Genomic DNA, 17,844 nt, shown 5'->3' on the forward strand with positions numbered 1-17,844 from the left:
AGGTGTTAGACCGGCCAGTCCAGCAGAAAGAAACCCTCCAATCATCACCATTCACCAGATGTCAGAATGAACAAAATGCAGTCCTGGATGTCAGTGAGAGCAGAAACAATAACGGAGCCAACATCTGTAATTTATTGTGAACTTGTTGGAGTCACAAAGGTGTGATGGATCACAAAGCCCCTCCCCACATTGAGAGCAGATGAATGGTCTCTCCCCAGAATTAACTCGCTAGTGTCTCCGTAGTTGGGACGGATCATTGAATGTCTCCCCCGCTCAGAGCTGGTGAATGGCCTCTTCCAGGTGTGAACTCGCTCGTGTTCCTGGAGGGTGTATGGATATCTGAATCCCTTCTCTCACTAAGAGCAGGTTAACGCTTCTCCACAGTGTGAACTCGCTGGTGTCTCTGCAGGTTGGATAACCGAGTGAATCCCTTCTCACACTGAGAGCAGGTGAACGGCCTCTCCCCAGTGTGAACTCGCTGATGTCTCCGCAGGTCGGATAACTGAGTGAAGCCCTTCCCACACTGAGAGCAGGTGAACGGCCTCTCCCCAGTGTGAACTCGCTGGTGTGTCCGCAGGTTGGATAACTGAGCGAATTCCTTCTCACACTGAGAGCAGCTGAATGGCCTCTCCCCAGTGTGAACTCGCTGGTGTATCCGCAGGTCGGATGATTGAGTGAAGCCCTTCCCACACAGAGCAGGTGAACGGCCTCTCCCCAGTGTGAACCCACTGGTGAATCCGCAATTTCGATAACTCAGTGAAGCCTTTCTCACACTGAGAGCAGGTGAACGGCCTCTCCCCAGTGTGAACTCGCTGGTGTCTCTGCAGGCTGGATATCTGAGTGAAGCCCTTCTCACACTGAGAGCAGCTGAATGGCCTCTCCCCAGTGTGAACTCGCTGGTGTCTCTGCAGGTGGGATAACTGAATGAAGCCCTTCTCACACCGAGAGCAGGTGAATGGCCTCTCCCCAGTGTGAACTCGCTGGTGTGTCCGCAGGGCGCATAACACAGTGAATCCCATCCCACACACAGAGCAGGTGAACAACCTCTCCCCAGTGTGAACTCGCTGGTGTCTCTGCAGGTGGGATAACTGAATGTAGCCCTTCTCACACCGAGAGCAGGTGAACGGCTTCTCCCCAGTGTGAACCCACTGGTGTCTCTGCAGGCTGGATATCTGAGTGAAGCCCTTCTCACACTGAGAGCAGCTGAATGGCCTCTCCCCAGTGTGAACTCGCTGGTGTGTCCGCAGTGCGCATAACATAGTGAATCCCTTCTCACACACAGGGCAGGTGAACGGCCTCTCCCCAGTGTGACTGCGCCGATGAGCTTCCAGCTCAGATGGAACCCTGAATCCCTTCCCACAGTCCCCACATTTCCACGGTTTCTCCATGTTTTAGGTCTCCTCGTGTCTCTCCAGTTTGGGCAATCAGTTGAAGCCTCGTCCACACACAGAACACGTATACAGTCGCTCCCCGCTGTAAATGGTGTTATGTATTTTCAGGCTGTGTAACTGGTGAAAGCTCTTTCGACAGTCAGTGCTCTGGAACACTCTCACTCGGGTGTGTGTGTGTCTCGGTGCTTTTCCAGTCACACTGATGGTTAAAATCTTTTGAAGCCGACAGAAAAGACAAACATCTAGATTCTAGATCCAAAGTCCGGTGATATTCAGTTCCAAGGAATTGAGAGACTCAGTCAGATCGAGACGTGAAGTTTGAGATTTCTGTCCGTAATTCCCCCTCTTCTAATATCCTGTAAAAACAATTGACAAAAGACATCAGTCAGTACAGGATAGGAATTCAGAACAGACAATTCTAGTTCCTAGAGAACATTCTTTCCTCGTTCATTCCCCAAAAGCTGTAAATCTCCATCCCACACACTCCCTCCATTCTCACTCTGCTGTATCTAATATTCATCCTCCCAATTCTCCTGAAGGTGCTGATTCAGGCTGATTGATAGATCCATGCTCACGGCTTCCTGTCCTAGGCACAGAGATCATAACAAATAAGAGCTGCAGTTGGCCATTCGGCCCATCGAACCTGCTCATCTATTCTGTACGATCATTGGCCGATCTATGTCAGCGACATTATCCATGTTATTGACCAGAGGCTGAGTGTGCTGACTCAATATCTGTGAGCTCATGAGGCTGAGCTGCAAAACACCATGAAGAGGCTCGATGATCCGGAGGAGAGAATCCTGAATGTTGAGCAAGATACCTCCTCGGCGGAGCCAAGAATTCAGCGGAGGCAAGAATTCAATCCTTGGAAAACCGGCTGAGTGGTGTGGTGGACTCCTGGAGAACTTAGGGTCAGAGAAAGAACATCCGAGTCGTTGGCCTGCCAGAAGGGGTGGAGGGTGAGGCTCCCGCTAGGTTCTTAGAGGACCTGCTGCCACGTTTTCTCAAGCTGGATGTGAAGCCTGGGTGTTTTAAATTAGAAAGGGCATCGGATCCTGTCTTTGAGACTGAGGGAGTTTTCATCCCAGGCCTGTGATCATTCACTTCCACAACTTAATAGATCACCAGAGGGTCCTGGAGACGGGCAAGGTTAGGTGTGACCTTGTAGAAGTCTATAACATAATGAGGAGCAGAGATAAGTTTATATAGTCAACATCTTTTCTCCAAGGTAGAGGAGCCTAGAGGGCATAGGAGAAGAGAGATACAAAAGAGACTAGAGGAGAAGTTTCTTCACAGAGGGTGGTGAGCATCTGGAATGGCTGCCAGAGGCAGTGGTAGAGGCGGGTACAATTTTGTTCTTTAACAAGCAGTTAGATGTTACATGGGCAGGGTGGGTATAGAGGGATATGGGCCAAATGCTGGCAAGTGGGACTAGCTTAGTGATAGAAACTGGGCAGCATGGACAAGCTGTAAACATCTATGACTCTACCTGGAACAAAAATAAACCTCGCCTGAAGTCTGTTAACCTCCAATCACCAGGAGCTAAGGGAGGGTATGGTCTCCTGAAAATCAGGCTTCATCAATTGGCCTCTCGTCTTAGGTTCATAAGGGATTGGGGTAGGATGGACTCAACATTCATCTGGCTCAATACAGAAGCAGACCAGTCAGGTCTCCCTCGATCCAAAACTGGCATAGGCTGATTATGGAATGCATCTCCATGCAATTTTTAATGTCTGTAATTCATTCCGAGTCTGATGCGTTGGGTCAAGTGTGGGACTCCTATCTCAAATACATAGGCTCCAATTTGACTGACTTGCTCCTCCTGGGCTTTCCATGAGTGAATTAAATTTAACTTAAGCCGGGAGTAGGGCACAGTGGTTAATGCTGCTACCTCAGTGCCAGGGACCCAGGTTCAATTCCAGCCTTGGGTGGCTGTCTGTGTGGAGTTTGCACATTCTCCTTGTGTCTTTGTGGGTTTCCTCCGGTTGCTCCACTTTCCTCCCATTGTCCAAAGTTGTGCAGCGAAAGTGAATTGGTCACACTAATTTGCCCCTTAGTGTCCAAGATGTGTAGGTTAGGTGGGTTGACCATGATCAATGCACCGGGTTACGAGGATAGGATGGGGAGTGGGCCTCAGTGAAATGCTCTTTCTGAGGCTCAGTGCAGATGTGAAGGGGCGAATGGCCTTCTGCACTACAGGAGTTCTATGTCATCTATGTTCTGTTGTTCATTTTAATTTGATTATGCTGTTAGTCCGTTTGTGATATTTTTGGGTTTACAAACTGAATTGTTATATAATCTTACCCTCTTTCCCCACTCACTACTTTAACCTGTTAACTGGTTCTTCAATTGATCTGGCATTTCATCTTGAGTCCCTGGTCCCTCAAATATCCTGTTCCAAATTAATTCTGCAATGTGTTGCTTGGATTTATGTTGGCAATATCTCTTGTTCCATTCTGTGCCAATTTGCCACCATTTTTTCCTGTTACTCTGTTGCATTCATTCTTTAAAAATGATGTAAAACATAACAATTTATTAAAAATCTGTCCAACTCATCTGTGAATATATTCAGTGACCCCCACACCCCACTGGTCCCTGTGGAAGAGAAATCCAGAGATGAATAACCCTCCAAGGGAAGAGATGACTGGATTGTACTTTATCACAGAACCATAAATAATATATCTAATGTGTACCATATAACAGCACGAGACATGTCTCTGTCTGGTATTAATTTACTATCTCTTTGAATGTCAGCCAGCTCCTGGATAAACCAGCCCTTTAATTGTGAACATTAGGAAAGAGACCATCCTTTTAGCCAGACAAATAAATGTGTTAAGCTGAGCAAAGGATGTCAATGTCTTTATGAGAGAGAGTGAGAGACCTGGGCCAAGCTTTGCAGAGTCTGCACCCTCCCTGGATTCACTTCCTTTCCCTTCAGTTGCTGCAAGTGACCAATTGAAGGTGATAATGAGAAAAGAAATGGAAAGGGGGAGAAAAGTAAGTGTTTTACTCACAGATGTTGGAGACAGGAGGAGGTTTTAAGTCTGTGTGAAGCCCCAGGTTTCCTCAGTGTCCAGCTTCCGTGTTCAGACAACGGGGGAGCTGATTGGATGGGGAAGAGAGTCCTTGCGGTTTATCAACTCTTCCCATTGGTCAACAACCTTCCCCCTCCTCGACACAAGGTTTCCAAGCAACCGGCTGACTGCTCCGGCCAGAACAAGAAGCCTTTCGGTGATTTCCCCCACGGCCCGGACCGGAACTTGAGCATGTCCGAGGGAGAGGAGAGAATGCGCATGTGCGAGGGAAGGCTCACCCCTGACTTTTCTGCTGAGGCGTTGACCAATGGGACGAGTTGGATGACCGGAAGGACTCTGGTCCTCCAGCCAATCAGCGCGGGCTTTGTGGAAATGGCAATTGAGCTTCACACAGACTGAAACAAAGTACAGCACTTGAACAGGCCCTTCGGCCCTCCAAGCCGGTTCCAACCATGCTGCCCGACTAAACTACAATCTTCGACACTTCCTGGGTCCGTATACCTCCATTCCCATCCTATTCATGTATTTGTAAAGATGCCCCTTAAATGTCACTATCGTCCCTGCTTCCACCACCTCCTCCGGTAGCGAGTTCCAGGTACCCACTACCTTCTGTGTAAAAAACTTGCCTCGTACATCTACTCTAATCCTTGCCCCTCGCACCTTAAACCTATGCCCCCTAGTAATTGACCCCTCTACCCTGGGGAAAATCCTCTGACTACCCACTCTGTCTATGCACCTCATAATTTTGTAGACCTCCATCAGGTCGCCCCTCAACCTCCGTCGTTCCAGTGAGAACAAACCGAGTTTATTCAACCGCTCCTCATAGATAATGCCCTCCATACCAGGTAAATCTCTTCTGCACCCTCTCTAAAGCCTCCACATCCTTCTGGTAGTGTGGCGACAGGAATTGAACACTATACTCCAAATGTGGCCAAACTAAGGTTCTATACAGCTGCAACATGACTTGCCAATTCTTATACTCAATGCCCCGGCCAATGAAGGCAAGCATGCCGTATGCCTTCTTGACTACCTTCTCCACCTGTGTTGCCCCTTTCAGTGACCTGTGGACCTGTACGCCGAGATCTTTTCATCAAATTTACAGTGCAGAAGGAGGCCATTCAGCCCAGCGAGTCTGCACCGGCTCTTGGAAAGAGCACCCCACCCAAGGTCAACACCTCCACCCTATCCCCATAACCCAGTAACCCCACCCAACACTAAGGGCAATTTTGGACACTAAGGGCAATTCATCATGGCCAATCCACCTAACCTGCACATCTTTGGACTGTGGGAGGAAACCGGAGCACCCGGATGAAACCCACGCACACACAGGGAGGATGTGCAGACTCCGCACAGACAGTGACCCAAGCCGGAATCGAACCTGGGACCCTGGAGCTGTGAAGCAAATGTGCTATCCACAATGCTACCGTGCTGCCCTGGGACCTCTCTGACTTTCAATACTCTTGAGGGTTCTACCATTCACTGTATATTCCCTACCTGCATTAGACCTTCCAAAATGCATTACCTCACATTTGTCCGGATTAAACTCCATCTGCCATCTCTCCACCCAAGTCTCCAAACAATCTAAATCCTGCTGTATCCTCTGACAGTCCTCATCGCTATCCGCAATTCCACCAACCTTTGTGTCTTCTGCAAACTTACTAATCAGACCAGTTACATTTTCCTCCAAATCATTTATATATACTACAAACAGCAAAGGTCCCAGCACTGATCCCTGTGGAACACCACTAGTCACAGCCCTCCAATTAGAAAAACATCCTTCCATTGCTACTCTCTGCCTTCTATGACCTAGCCAGTTCTGTATCCACCTTGCCAGCTCACCCCTGATCCCGTGTGACTTCACCTTTTGTACTAGTCTACCATGAGGGACCTTGTCAAAGGCCTTACTGACGTCCATATAGACAACATCCACTGTCCTACCTGCATCAATCATCTTTGTGGCCTCCTTAAAAAACTCTTTATCAAGTTAGTGAGACACAACCTCCCTTTCACAAAACCATGCTGCCTCTCACTAATACGTCCATTTGCTTCCAAATGGGAATAGATCCTGTCTCGAAGAATTCTCTCCAGTAATTTCCCTACCACTGATGCAAGGCTCACCGGCCTGTAGTTCCCTGGATTATCCTTGCTACCCTTCTTAAACAGAGGAACAGCATTGGCTATTCTCCGGGACATCACCTGAAGACAGTGAAGATCCAAAGATTTCAGTCAAGGCGTCAGCAATTTCCTCTCTAGCCTCCTTCAGTATTCTGGGGTAGATCCCATCAGGCCCTGGGGACTTATCTACCTTAACATTTTTTAAGACGCCCAACACCTCGTCTTTTTGGATCTCAATGTGACCCAGGCTATCTACACACCCTTCTCCAGACTCAACATCTACCAATTCCTTCTCTTTGGTGAATACTGATGCAAAGTATTCATTTAGTACCTCGCTCATTTCCTCTGGCTCCACACATAGATTCCCTTGCCTATCCTTCAGTGGGCCAACCCTTTCCCTGGCTACCCTCTTGCTTTTTTTGTACTTGTAAAAAGCCTTGGGATTTTCCTTAACACTATTTGCCAATGACTTTTCGTGACCCCTTCTAGCCCTCCTGACTCCTTGCTTAAGTTCCTTCCTACTTTCCTTATATTCCACACAGGCTTTGTCTATTCCTAGCCTTTTAGCCCTGACAAATGCCTCCTTTTTTCTTTTTGACGAGGCCTACTATATCTCGTTATCCAAGGTTCCCGAAAATTGGCGTATTTATCCTTCTTCCTCACAGGAACATGCCGGTCCTGAATTCCTTTCAACTGACACTTGAAAGCCTCCAACATCCGCCCCCAATCTAGGTTCTTCATTTCCCGCCTAATGTTGTTATAATTAGCCTTCCCCCAATTTAGCACATTCACCCTAGGACCACTCTCATCCTTGTCCACGAGCACTTTAAAACTTACTGAATTGTGGTCGCTGTTCCCGAAATGCTCCCCTACTGAAACTCATTCGGGCGCATTCCCCAATACCAGGTCCAGTACAGCCCCTTCCCTAGTTGGACTGTCTACATATTGTTTTAAGAAGCCCTCCTGGATGCTCCTTACAAACTCTGCCCCGTCTAAGCCCCTGGCACTAAGTGAGTCCCAGTCAATATTGGGGAAGTTGAAGTCTCCCATCACAACAACCCTGTTGTTTTTACTCTTTTCCAAAATCTGTCTACCTATCTGCTCCTCTATCTCCCGCTGGCTGTTGGGAGGCCTGTAGTAAACCCCCAACATTGTGACTGCACCCTTCTTATTCCTGATCTCTACCCATATAGCCTCACTGCCCTCTGAGGTGTCCTCCCATAGTACAGCTGTGATATTCTCCCTAACCAGTAGCGCAACTCCGCCACCCCTTTTAAATCCCCCTCTATCCCGCCTGAAACATCTAAATCCTGGAACGTTTAGCTGCCAATCCTGCCCTTCCCTCAACGAGGTCTCTGTAATGGCAACAACATCATAGTTCCAAGTACTAATCCAAGCTCTAAGTTCATCTGCCTTACCCGTAATACTTCTTGCATTAAAACATATGCACTTCAGGCCACCAGACCCGCTGTGTTCAGCAACTTCACCCTGTCTGCTCTGCCTCAGAGCCATACTATCCCTATTCCCTAGTTCTCCCTCAATGCTCTCACCTTCCAACCTATTGCTCCCGTGCCCACCCCCCTGCCATACTAGTTTAAACCCTCCCGTGTGACACTAGCAAACCTCGCGGCCAGGATATTTATGCCTCTCCAGTTTAGATGCAACCCGTCCTTATAGAGGTCACACCTGCCGCAGAAGAGCTCCCAGTGGTCCAGATAATAGAAACCCTCCCTCCTACACCAGCTGTTTAGCCACGTGTTTAGCTGCTCTATCGTCCTATTTCTAGCTCACTGGCACGTGGTACAGGGAGTGATCCCGAGATTTCAACCCTAGAGGTCCTGTCTTAACTTTCTGCCTAGCTCCCTGAACTCCTGCTGCAGGACCTCATGCCTCTTCCTGCCTATGTCGTTAGTATCAATATGTACAACGACATCTGCCTGTTTGCCCTCCCCCTTCAGGATGCCCTCTACCCGTTCAGAGGCATCCTGGACCCTGGCACCAGGGAGGCAACATACCATCCTGGAGTCTCTTTCCCGTCCACAGAAGCGCCTATCTGTGCCCCTGACTATAGAGTCCCCTATGACTATTGCTCTTCTGCGCTTTGACCCTCCCTCCTGAACATCAGAGCCAGCTGTGGTGCCACTGCTCTGGCTGCTGCTGTTTTCCCCTGATAGGCTATCCCCCCGACAGTATCCAAAGGGGTATACCTGTTCGAGAGGGGGACAACCACAAGGGATTCCTGCAGTGACTGCCTGCCCTTTCTGGTGGTCACCCATTTCTCTGCCTGCACCTTGGGTGTGACCACATTTATATAACTGCTATCTATGACGCTTTCCGCCACCTGCATGCTCCTAAATGCATCCAACTGCTGCTCCAACCGAACCATGCGGTCTGTGAGGAGCTCCATTTGGGTGCACTTTCTGCAGATGAAGCCATCTGGGACGCTGGAACCCTCCCGGACCTGCCACATCTCACAGTCAGAGCACTGCACCCCTCTAATTGACATTGCATCAATTAATTAGTAAATTAAATTTAAAAGTTTTTTTAAAAAGTTACTGTTCACTATATGTTTCCTAGCACTAGATTTCTACTATAAATGTGAAAGCTCAATACAGTACTCTCCGATCTCTGGCTTAGATACCCCTCTAAATTATAATTAAGTAATTATGTTTAATTAGTTTACCAATGGTTAATTTATTTAATTTAGTGTAGATTCCCAACCAGCCAATCAGGTCACAGCTTTTCTGTGATGTCACTTCAGCCCCCCCCCCCACCCCCCACCACATTAAGAGGCTCACATTGGCTTTCTGAGGCCTCCGTAAGCTTCAGGGAAGAGAATAAATGCTCCATATCCAGCAACACTTCACCAGTCTTCAGAGACTTTATAATCCTGCATAGAATTCCCCAAATTCCTGTTCATCTCCTCTGTCCTCACAACCCTTTTCTCTCCCCAAGCCGCACAGAGGGAATTGTTCCAATGTCGGCCTTTTTCTTTGTCAAACAGGTCAAGTATTTGTTCGGTTTATTCCCAAACTCGTACAACGTCTGCCTCGCAAACCTTTCTCGACCTGCTGCATCAATAGGGAGTCCAAAGCCACTCTTGCCGCATTCACCTCCTTCAGCAATAGCTTATTCAAGATCTCCTCATAATTCTGCTCGGCCTTCGTGAAACAAACACCCAGACGTTGCTGGTTCTTCAGCATCCGAGCATAAACTTTACATGTTTCCCATAAAATGGAGGGGGAATACCAGGGGTCGAGTTAATCCAAAGGAAGAACTCCAACTTGTTCTTAAAATGCTTAGTAAATGAAGTATCTCATCAGAAAGGCAGCAAACCTCCACATTCTCGACCTGGGGATGAACCCTCGAGTAGAATTCCAGAGAAACAGGGGGATGGTCCACAATCGATGGTCACGACGGTGCAAGAGGACACCAGGTGTAGGATCGTCCTTGACATAAAAATGTTGTTGATTCTAGAATGACATTGATTAGGGCTGGAAAGAAGGTAAAATCTCCGCCCCTCTGGTGCAAAGTTCTCCAAACATCCACATAACCCACCTCCTCACAAGTAAAGGCCAATGCCTGGCTTGCGGGGTGGGGGTGGAAGGGGGTCGGGGGGTCCTGGTAACCGGGAGCTTATCTACCAGCGGATTTAAGGGACAGTTGAAGTCACCAACCACAAAAGAGTTAGTTGAAGCTAACTCTGCAAAATCCACAAAGTCCTCAGTAATGAACTCCGGGGAGTAATTTGGGGATCCATAAACATTCCTTATTGAAGCAACATCTCCATGCACCGAACCTCTAATGATCACCTATCTATCTCCTTTGTCCTTGGTGCAGGTTTCAACCTTCAAAGGGGTATTTTGATTAATAAGGATTGCCACATCCCTGCTACTTGATGAAAAGAAGATGCAAAAACCTGCCCCACCCAATCCCGCCTCAATTTAAAGTGTTCCTTATCATCCAGATGAGTTTCCTGTAGTAAAGCTATGTCGACTTTCTCCTTAAGAAAGGAGAGGATAACCATAGATTTGAGCCAGGGAAATGGGATTGGAAATTTTAGGAGATGGGATTGGAAAGGAATTAGGACACTAAAAGATTTATTTCTTGGGGGTCGTTTTGCGGGATTGAAGGAGCTGGGAGCAAAGTATGGGCTGGAGCAAGGGGAAATATTTAGATATATGCAGGTTCGAGACTTTGCCAGAAAGGAGATACAGAGCTTCCCAGCAGAGCCAGATTCCACATTGCTGGAGGAGGTGCTGACGACAGGGGGACTGGGGAAGGGGTAGTATTGGTGGTTTACGGGGCTATTTTGGAGGAGGAGAAGGCGCCGTGTGTATTGATGTTTTCCCTATGTATTGTTCTCATGTATGGAATGATCTGTCTGAACTGTACACAGAACAATACTTTTCACTGTATCTCGATACACGTGACAATAAACAAATCCAATCCTCACCATTGAGGTGATAGTATTTCTAATCAGTAAGGCTACTCCACCCACTCTGCCGTATTCTCCGTCCCTCCTGTAAACTTTATAACCGGGGTATTTGCCCAGTCCAGACCATCCTGCTACTTGTTTTTGGAACTGTATTGAGTTCCCCTGAGGCCTTCCCCTCCCCCTCCATTTGTTGGTTTAAAGTCTTTGTGACCTCCCTATTTATCCTTTCCGTGAGGACCCTGTCCCAGATCGGTTCAGGTGGACTGTCCCAACTGTACAGATCCCTCCTGTCCCAATACTGATGCCAGTGCCCCATGAAATGGAACCCCTCTTTCCCACACCACTTCTTTAGCCACATGTGTACTTCCCTAATTTTTTCATCCCTGTGCCAAATTTGCACGTGGCTCGTGTGATAATCCAGAGATTATATCCTTTGAGAACCTGTTCTTTAATTTTGTTCCTAGTTCCTGATTTTCCCCAAACAGATCCTCTTTCCAAGTCTTGCTGATGTTGTTTGTCCCAACGTGGACCACAGCAACTGGATCCTCCCCTTCCCTCTCCAATATCCTTTCAAGCCAGTTAGAGATGCCCCTCACCCTAGCACCGGGCAGGCAACATACCATGTGGGACTCTTGGTCCTGCTTCCAAAGGACGCTAGCAGTTCACCTAATTATAGAATCCCCGACAACTACCACTTCCTCCCCCAGCTTGAATGGCCTCCTGTACCAGGGTGCAGTGGTCAGCTAGCTCAACGTTCTACAGTCACTGCTCCGATACCCTGCCCCTCCGAGTCTGCTCCCTGGAAACTCGGCTCCATCCCTCCGAGTCCGCTCCCTGGAGACTAGGTATGGGGAATAGGTGTTGGAGACGAGGTATTGGGGAATGAGAGGAAGGAATGTTCCACAGTAACTAGAATTCTCTGATCTGAATTTCTATCCTGTATTGAGTGCTGACTTTTGTAAACTCCTTTTACAGATATTACAAGAGGAGGAATTACAGTCAGAAATCTCAATTGTCACGTCTCGGTCTTACAGAGTCACTCGATACCTTGGGATCTGAGTAACATCGGCCTTTGAATCTAGAAGGAGAAATGTTTGCCCGATCTGTCGGCATCAAAAGATTTTAAACATCACTGTGACTGGAAAAGCACCGAGACACACACACCCGAGTGAGAGTGTTCCAGGGGACTGACTGTGGAAAGAGTCCAAGTCTCTGTCCTCGAGGAGCTCCCGCCGGTGGCCACTGTCTATGCCGCTTTCGGGGGTTTACCGTGTTTTTTTGCACCCCTCCCCCTCCCCCCCGATTTGCGGCGACCTTTGGGGCTGTCCCGGGCATCCAGCCGGGCCGGTTTGAGAACCGGCGACGAACCCCATGCGAGTGTCTGGCGGCCGGAGCTGAGGTGTCGGGCCCGGGACGCACTCATTTGGAGCAACGGGGGTGGAGCCAAACTGAGGATGAGGCGGCAGGCCCGAAGCCAGGGCGCAATGTAGTGGAGATGTTCCACACCGGGTGGCTCCCGCCTAGAGTGTGTTTTTTAAGAAGTCGGAAATCCGGTCCCGGGGGACGTTTTGAGGAATATTTTTAAAAACTTTTTTTTGAAGAAATTTTATTTTTTTAGATTGAAGAAAGAAAAAGAAAAATAATAAGTCGTTAAAAGTTGCAAAAAGGGCTCTCCGTCCGGGCCTGGGCGGGAATGGCACCTCCTCGGGGCTGGCGGTGACTCACCCAGCGGCCTGTCCTCTCTCTCCGGGTGTGGGGATGTCGGAGCCCCCCCCGGGTGTGGGGATGTCGGAGCCTCCCCTGGGTGTGGGGATGTCGGAGCCCCCCCCCCCCCGGGTGTGGGGATGTCGGAGCCCCCCCCGGGTGTGGGGATGTCGGAGCCCCCCCCCGGGGGTGGGGATGTCGGAGCCCCCCCCTCCGCTGTACCACGAGCGGCAGCACCTGGAGCTCTGCGCCCTCCACGCCCTCAACAACCTCCTGCAGCAGCTGCTCTTCACCCAGCAGCAGCTGGACGGGCTGAGCGGCCAGCTGGCTCCCGACTCTCTGGTGAATCCCCATCGCAGTTTGTTAGGAACCGGGAACTATGATGTCAACGTCCTCATGGCCGCCTTGCTAACTCAAGGTCTCGCTGCGATTTGGTGGGATAAACGCAAGTCGCTCAGCAGCTTGGTGCTGAGCCGGGTTCATGGCTTCATCCTCAACATTCCCTCCAACATGACACTGGGCTTTGTCTCGCTCCCCATCCAGCGCAAGCACTGGGTGGCAGTCTGGCAATCAACGGGGCCTACTACAATCTGGACTCCAAACTAAAGGCCCCGGTTCCAATCGGGAATGAGGAGGAACTGAGGAAGTTCCTGCAGGACCAGATCGCCCAGGATCCCTGTGAGCTGCTGCTGGTGGTGCCGAGGGAGGTGGAGGAGGATGGAAGCTGGCTGCTCGCTCCCTGAACGCGAGACGCGGGAGATCGGACAGCGGGAGTGGTGAGGGGGGAAAGTCTCACCGCCGATGGCAGGCTGACTCAGACCTCCAGCTGTGATGGATTAAGCCAGCGTGCTGGGGAGGTGGGAAAAATAATTGGAAACTCTAAATTTATTTTTTTTTAAACTTGAAATGTTTAAAGAGATAATATCAGCAGGACTTATTGAATCATTGCCTCTATCATTTCCTATATTGCTCCATCGTATCATAGTTTAAATTCATTGATCAGACTGAAACAAACAGGAATGGGGTTTTAATACATAATATTATGCAATGTTGCTTGATGGTACGGTTAGAACTCAGCTCAATTCCTCGAGGTCGCGCTCTCATTGGGAATATCACATCATTAAATAAAAGAATTACAATGTTAGGGGTGAAAATATTCACACAATGACCTGAGTATAAGTAAAAAAAGCAGTTTATGTCAGAATTCTGGGTGGGAAGGTCTCAGACTCCACAGCCTGTGACAGCACCTTCTCTCACTTGAGCTAAAGCTCACACGGGTTAATATACAGATTCAAGGGGCGGAATTAGTTGTTTTCTCATTTACATACAATCAATCAACTATATTCACGTCACACTTTTTACATGCAGTCAATCAATTTTCCTGGCATACCCAATTATCACATATATGGTTAAAGTGGGTGTTGTCTTACCCGCCCCTAACTTCATACAGAAGTCATTCAAAACTAACAATGATGTGCCCTGTCTACAGCCTTAGACCTTGAGCTTAACAAGGATACATTGCAAATCTTGTTCTGTGAAGCTGTTATCAGCGGCTGTTGGGACACTCTCTATACATACCCACACTTGGGTCTCATGAAACAGTTTACAGGGAATGTGGCTTGTTCAGCTATTTTATATCACAAAATAGCTAACAGTCATTTTGTGTCTTTTCTGATGTTAACAGCAATGTGTATAGACTATCTATTTCTAAGCCAATGAGTACCTTTTGTTCCATCAGAACTATTCAAAAGTAATATGGGAGCACAGATGTAGTTACAGGGCCACCTATAATTTATATCATAGCCAAGTATCACAAAATGGCCTCCAACACTTCCCCCTTTTGGTCATGGAAGATGTTTACAGAACTCCAACCATATTCGGGTGTCCGACCAGCCAATGTTGGAAACGGGTGCGGAGGCAGATGTTGTATCCTTCACCTCGTTGATCGCCCGAAGGCAAATCCTGATGGGTTGAAGAGCAACCTCTCCACCCTATGCCCTGGCGTGGCGGGGGGACCTGTTGGAATACTTGACTCTTGAGAAGGTTAAGTTTGAACTGAGGGGAAGGATGGAGGGGTTCTACAATTCATGAGCATTATTCATTATGCACTTTCAAGAACGGGATAACATCGAACATTAGTTGGGGTGGTGGGTGGGAGGGTTGGGGGAGGGGGGCTGTGTTTGTTAATGGCGACTATGGGTGATTCCTGATTCCTTTTTGTCATTTGTTTATGTGAACATGCAAGCTAATGTTTGGGGTTTGGTGGGAGGATGGGATCATTGTTATTGATATGGGGATTGACATATTTGTTACTGATTATTGTTGGGTGTAAATTTGGGAGAAAATGTGAGAAAAGAGGAGAATAAAAAAATATTTTTTTAAAAACTCACTTTCAACATTTTTTATCACCCAAATGTACTGGGGAGTTAAAATTGGATTGCTGCCAAACTCGTCTTATCTTTGTTTTGGAACAGACTGACCTAAACATGGGTTACTTACTTTCGAACCTATCTCTTAAATCCAAGCGGTTGGAATTTTATTTAAATCAGAGTTTCACATTAGATGAAGTTTTGTTTCCTATCCAAACTAATTATAAATATTTTTTTAGAACTAAACACAATAAAAAAACTCTTATTAGCATCTCAAATGGAACAGTAAATTCAAATGTTACATTTTTAACTATAACTGTTGCTAACTCGCCAGAACAAGGGAGGGGAGAATATATGACTGTAATGTTTAGGGCAGCCTCCCCCTTGGTAATCGCAGGAGGAGCTGTACTTGTCCTTATCTACTTGCTCTGAAAGGCCTTGGTTTAAAGTTTGCAAAAATGCTTTTTCACAGACGGAGTTTTCCTTTGAGACACAAGCCTGTATTTCATTTCCAGCTGTCCACTGAATGGTTTCATTTTATCGTTCAGTTTCCTGTGTCTTCAGGCAGGTAAAGTGACACCATTGCTATTCCTCAGCAAATTTGTGTTCCTTCAGGATTAGTCTTACCCTGTGGGTTTACTAAATGTCTCTCCTTTTCCTTCAATTCTCAGTATCTATTGGTTCTGGCCACAGGGAGATGAGGCTCAGTATCCTCGGCCCAAGGGCGGTTGGTGATTGTGTTTTATCCACTGGGGCGACCCCACCCTATCTGCCCAACTGTGTTGCTGCAAACTGCAGCCACCGGCTGGACTGGATTGTCTCATTCTTTTGTCTAATTATTCACTAAATATAGGCTGCTCAGAATTATTACCCCTTTTGTTCTCTATCCTTCTTCTGACCCATCCACCAGCTTTCCTGTTCCCCAGCCGTAAGGTGTGGGTCCCAACCATCTTTCTGCATTAACTGAGATTGATGTTCCGCTATGAACCCTGTGATGGAGCTCACGGCTCCTCAATCAGAACCCGGAACATTCTCTTTCTTTTTGTATTCGGCAATATTTATTTATTTATTTTCTGATGCGATGGAGAAAGAAATCTAACAAATAGACAAAGGGAAAGAAAAAGCAGTGTACTATGCGGCTTCAACTAGACACTCGAGTGAGCATTGGCCCACTTGCATGGCTTCAACAACCTGTGCAGCTTCAACCAGACGCTCGAGTGAACGTTGGCCCATCTCCGCGGCTTCAAATCCGTCAGTCACGTTAGCGTGGCTTCAACCAAAATGGTCCGCCTGCGTTCATTCCCTGGTGATAGACACTTGAATGAGCGTCAGTCACGCCTGTGCAGCTTCGTCGACGTTGGTCACAGCCAGACATAGTGTTAGAGGTAGGAGGGCCAGGCACATCGAGGATCACCGAGGGTACTGGGCGCGGGGGTGGGGGGGCACCACGCCACCAGGAGTGGGATAACGTACAGCACAATAAATACCTCTTTGCACAAACATTATGACATTATGATGCCTCTGTCTCTTTGTTCCACAATGCAGGCTGACCCCTGGTCCCTTTGCCCATCTCTCCAGGCATCCCACCTCCCCCGCCCCCACCACCTGACGTGGCACCCACCCACCCTCTGGCCGTGGACATGCCCCTGAGACTCTGTCCCATCCCCTGGGTGTGCGGATACTGCGTGTAGGCTCTTCTCCCCCGCAGTGTCCAGGCATCAAGGTTTGATTGCAATGCTAGGCAATGACTCCCACATGCTACAAGGCCTGCCCACCCACGGGAATCCTCTTGGCATCTGTGAAGGGCTCGCTTTAAGGGCTCACAATTGCCAATTCCCTATCAGCAATAGCCTTCAGCCACATAGCTAGAGGCCTCAGCAGTCAGTGGGGGTTATGGGTGGCGGTTGGGGCAGATGGGCAGGGACAAGGGTTGCCCCCGGAACTGGAACACATGATCCAGGGGTTGGCATGGTGGTGCAATACTGGGGCAGCATGCCCAGTGCCCCCGGGCTCTTTGCCTGTGAGCAAAGATGGCGACTCACCTCCTCGGCTCACCACAAGAATTCTTCTGCCTGGTTCAAGCTTTTCAAAAGAAATACTAATCGCCGCCAGTGTGAGCGCTTGCTGGGGAGGCCGCTGAATGACGGGAGGCCATTGGATCTGGGGTAGCTCTCGTTAATTGTATGGAAATGGGGCTGAAGAGGTGATAATTGGTTTCTCACCTCGCTACGGCGAGATCCTGATTTCACCAAGGGGAACGGGCCGGTTGCATCGCAAACTGTTTGGCGCCTGGCGCGGATCTCGTTTTTGGCATTTCCCGCTATTCAGCGGCCTCGTTACTCTTGCTCGAGAGCGCAACGAGGCCGGAGAATCGCGCCCATAGTCGATAGTGTCAGTCGTGGCTCAGTGGACAGCTCTCTCACCTCTGAGTCAGAAGGGTGTGGGATCAAATCCCAGTCCAGAGACCTGAGGACAAAAATCACATCCAACATTCCTGGTCCCAGCAATGAGGGAGTGCTGCACTGTCAGAACAGCCTTCTTTCAAATAAGATGTTAAACTGAGGCCCTGTCTGCCCCTCTCAGGTGGGTGTAAAAGATCCCACAGCCACTATATTGAAGAAGAGCAGGTGAGTTATCCCCAGTGTCCTGGTCAATATTTATCCCTCAATCAACATCACTAAAAACACATCATCTGCTCATTGTCATTTGCTGTTTGTGGGATTTTTGGACACTAAGGGGCAATTTAGCGTGGCCAATCCATCTAACCTTTGCACAACTTTGGACTGTGGGAG

At 48.4% G+C, this 17,844-nt stretch overlaps 1 pseudogene; it reads left to right on the plus strand.

The window, feature by feature from the left end:
• Positions 1-4,596: 4,596 nt before the first annotated feature.
• LOC140421957 (josephin-2 pseudogene) lies at positions 4,597-14,811 on the plus strand (annotated as a pseudogene).
• The last annotated feature ends 3,033 nt before the right edge of the window (positions 14,812-17,844 follow it).

Source organism: Scyliorhinus torazame, chromosome 5 (genome assembly GCF_047496885.1).
Source record: "Scyliorhinus torazame isolate Kashiwa2021f chromosome 5, sScyTor2.1, whole genome shotgun sequence".
NCBI lineage: Eukaryota > Metazoa > Chordata > Chondrichthyes > Carcharhiniformes > Scyliorhinidae > Scyliorhinus > Scyliorhinus torazame.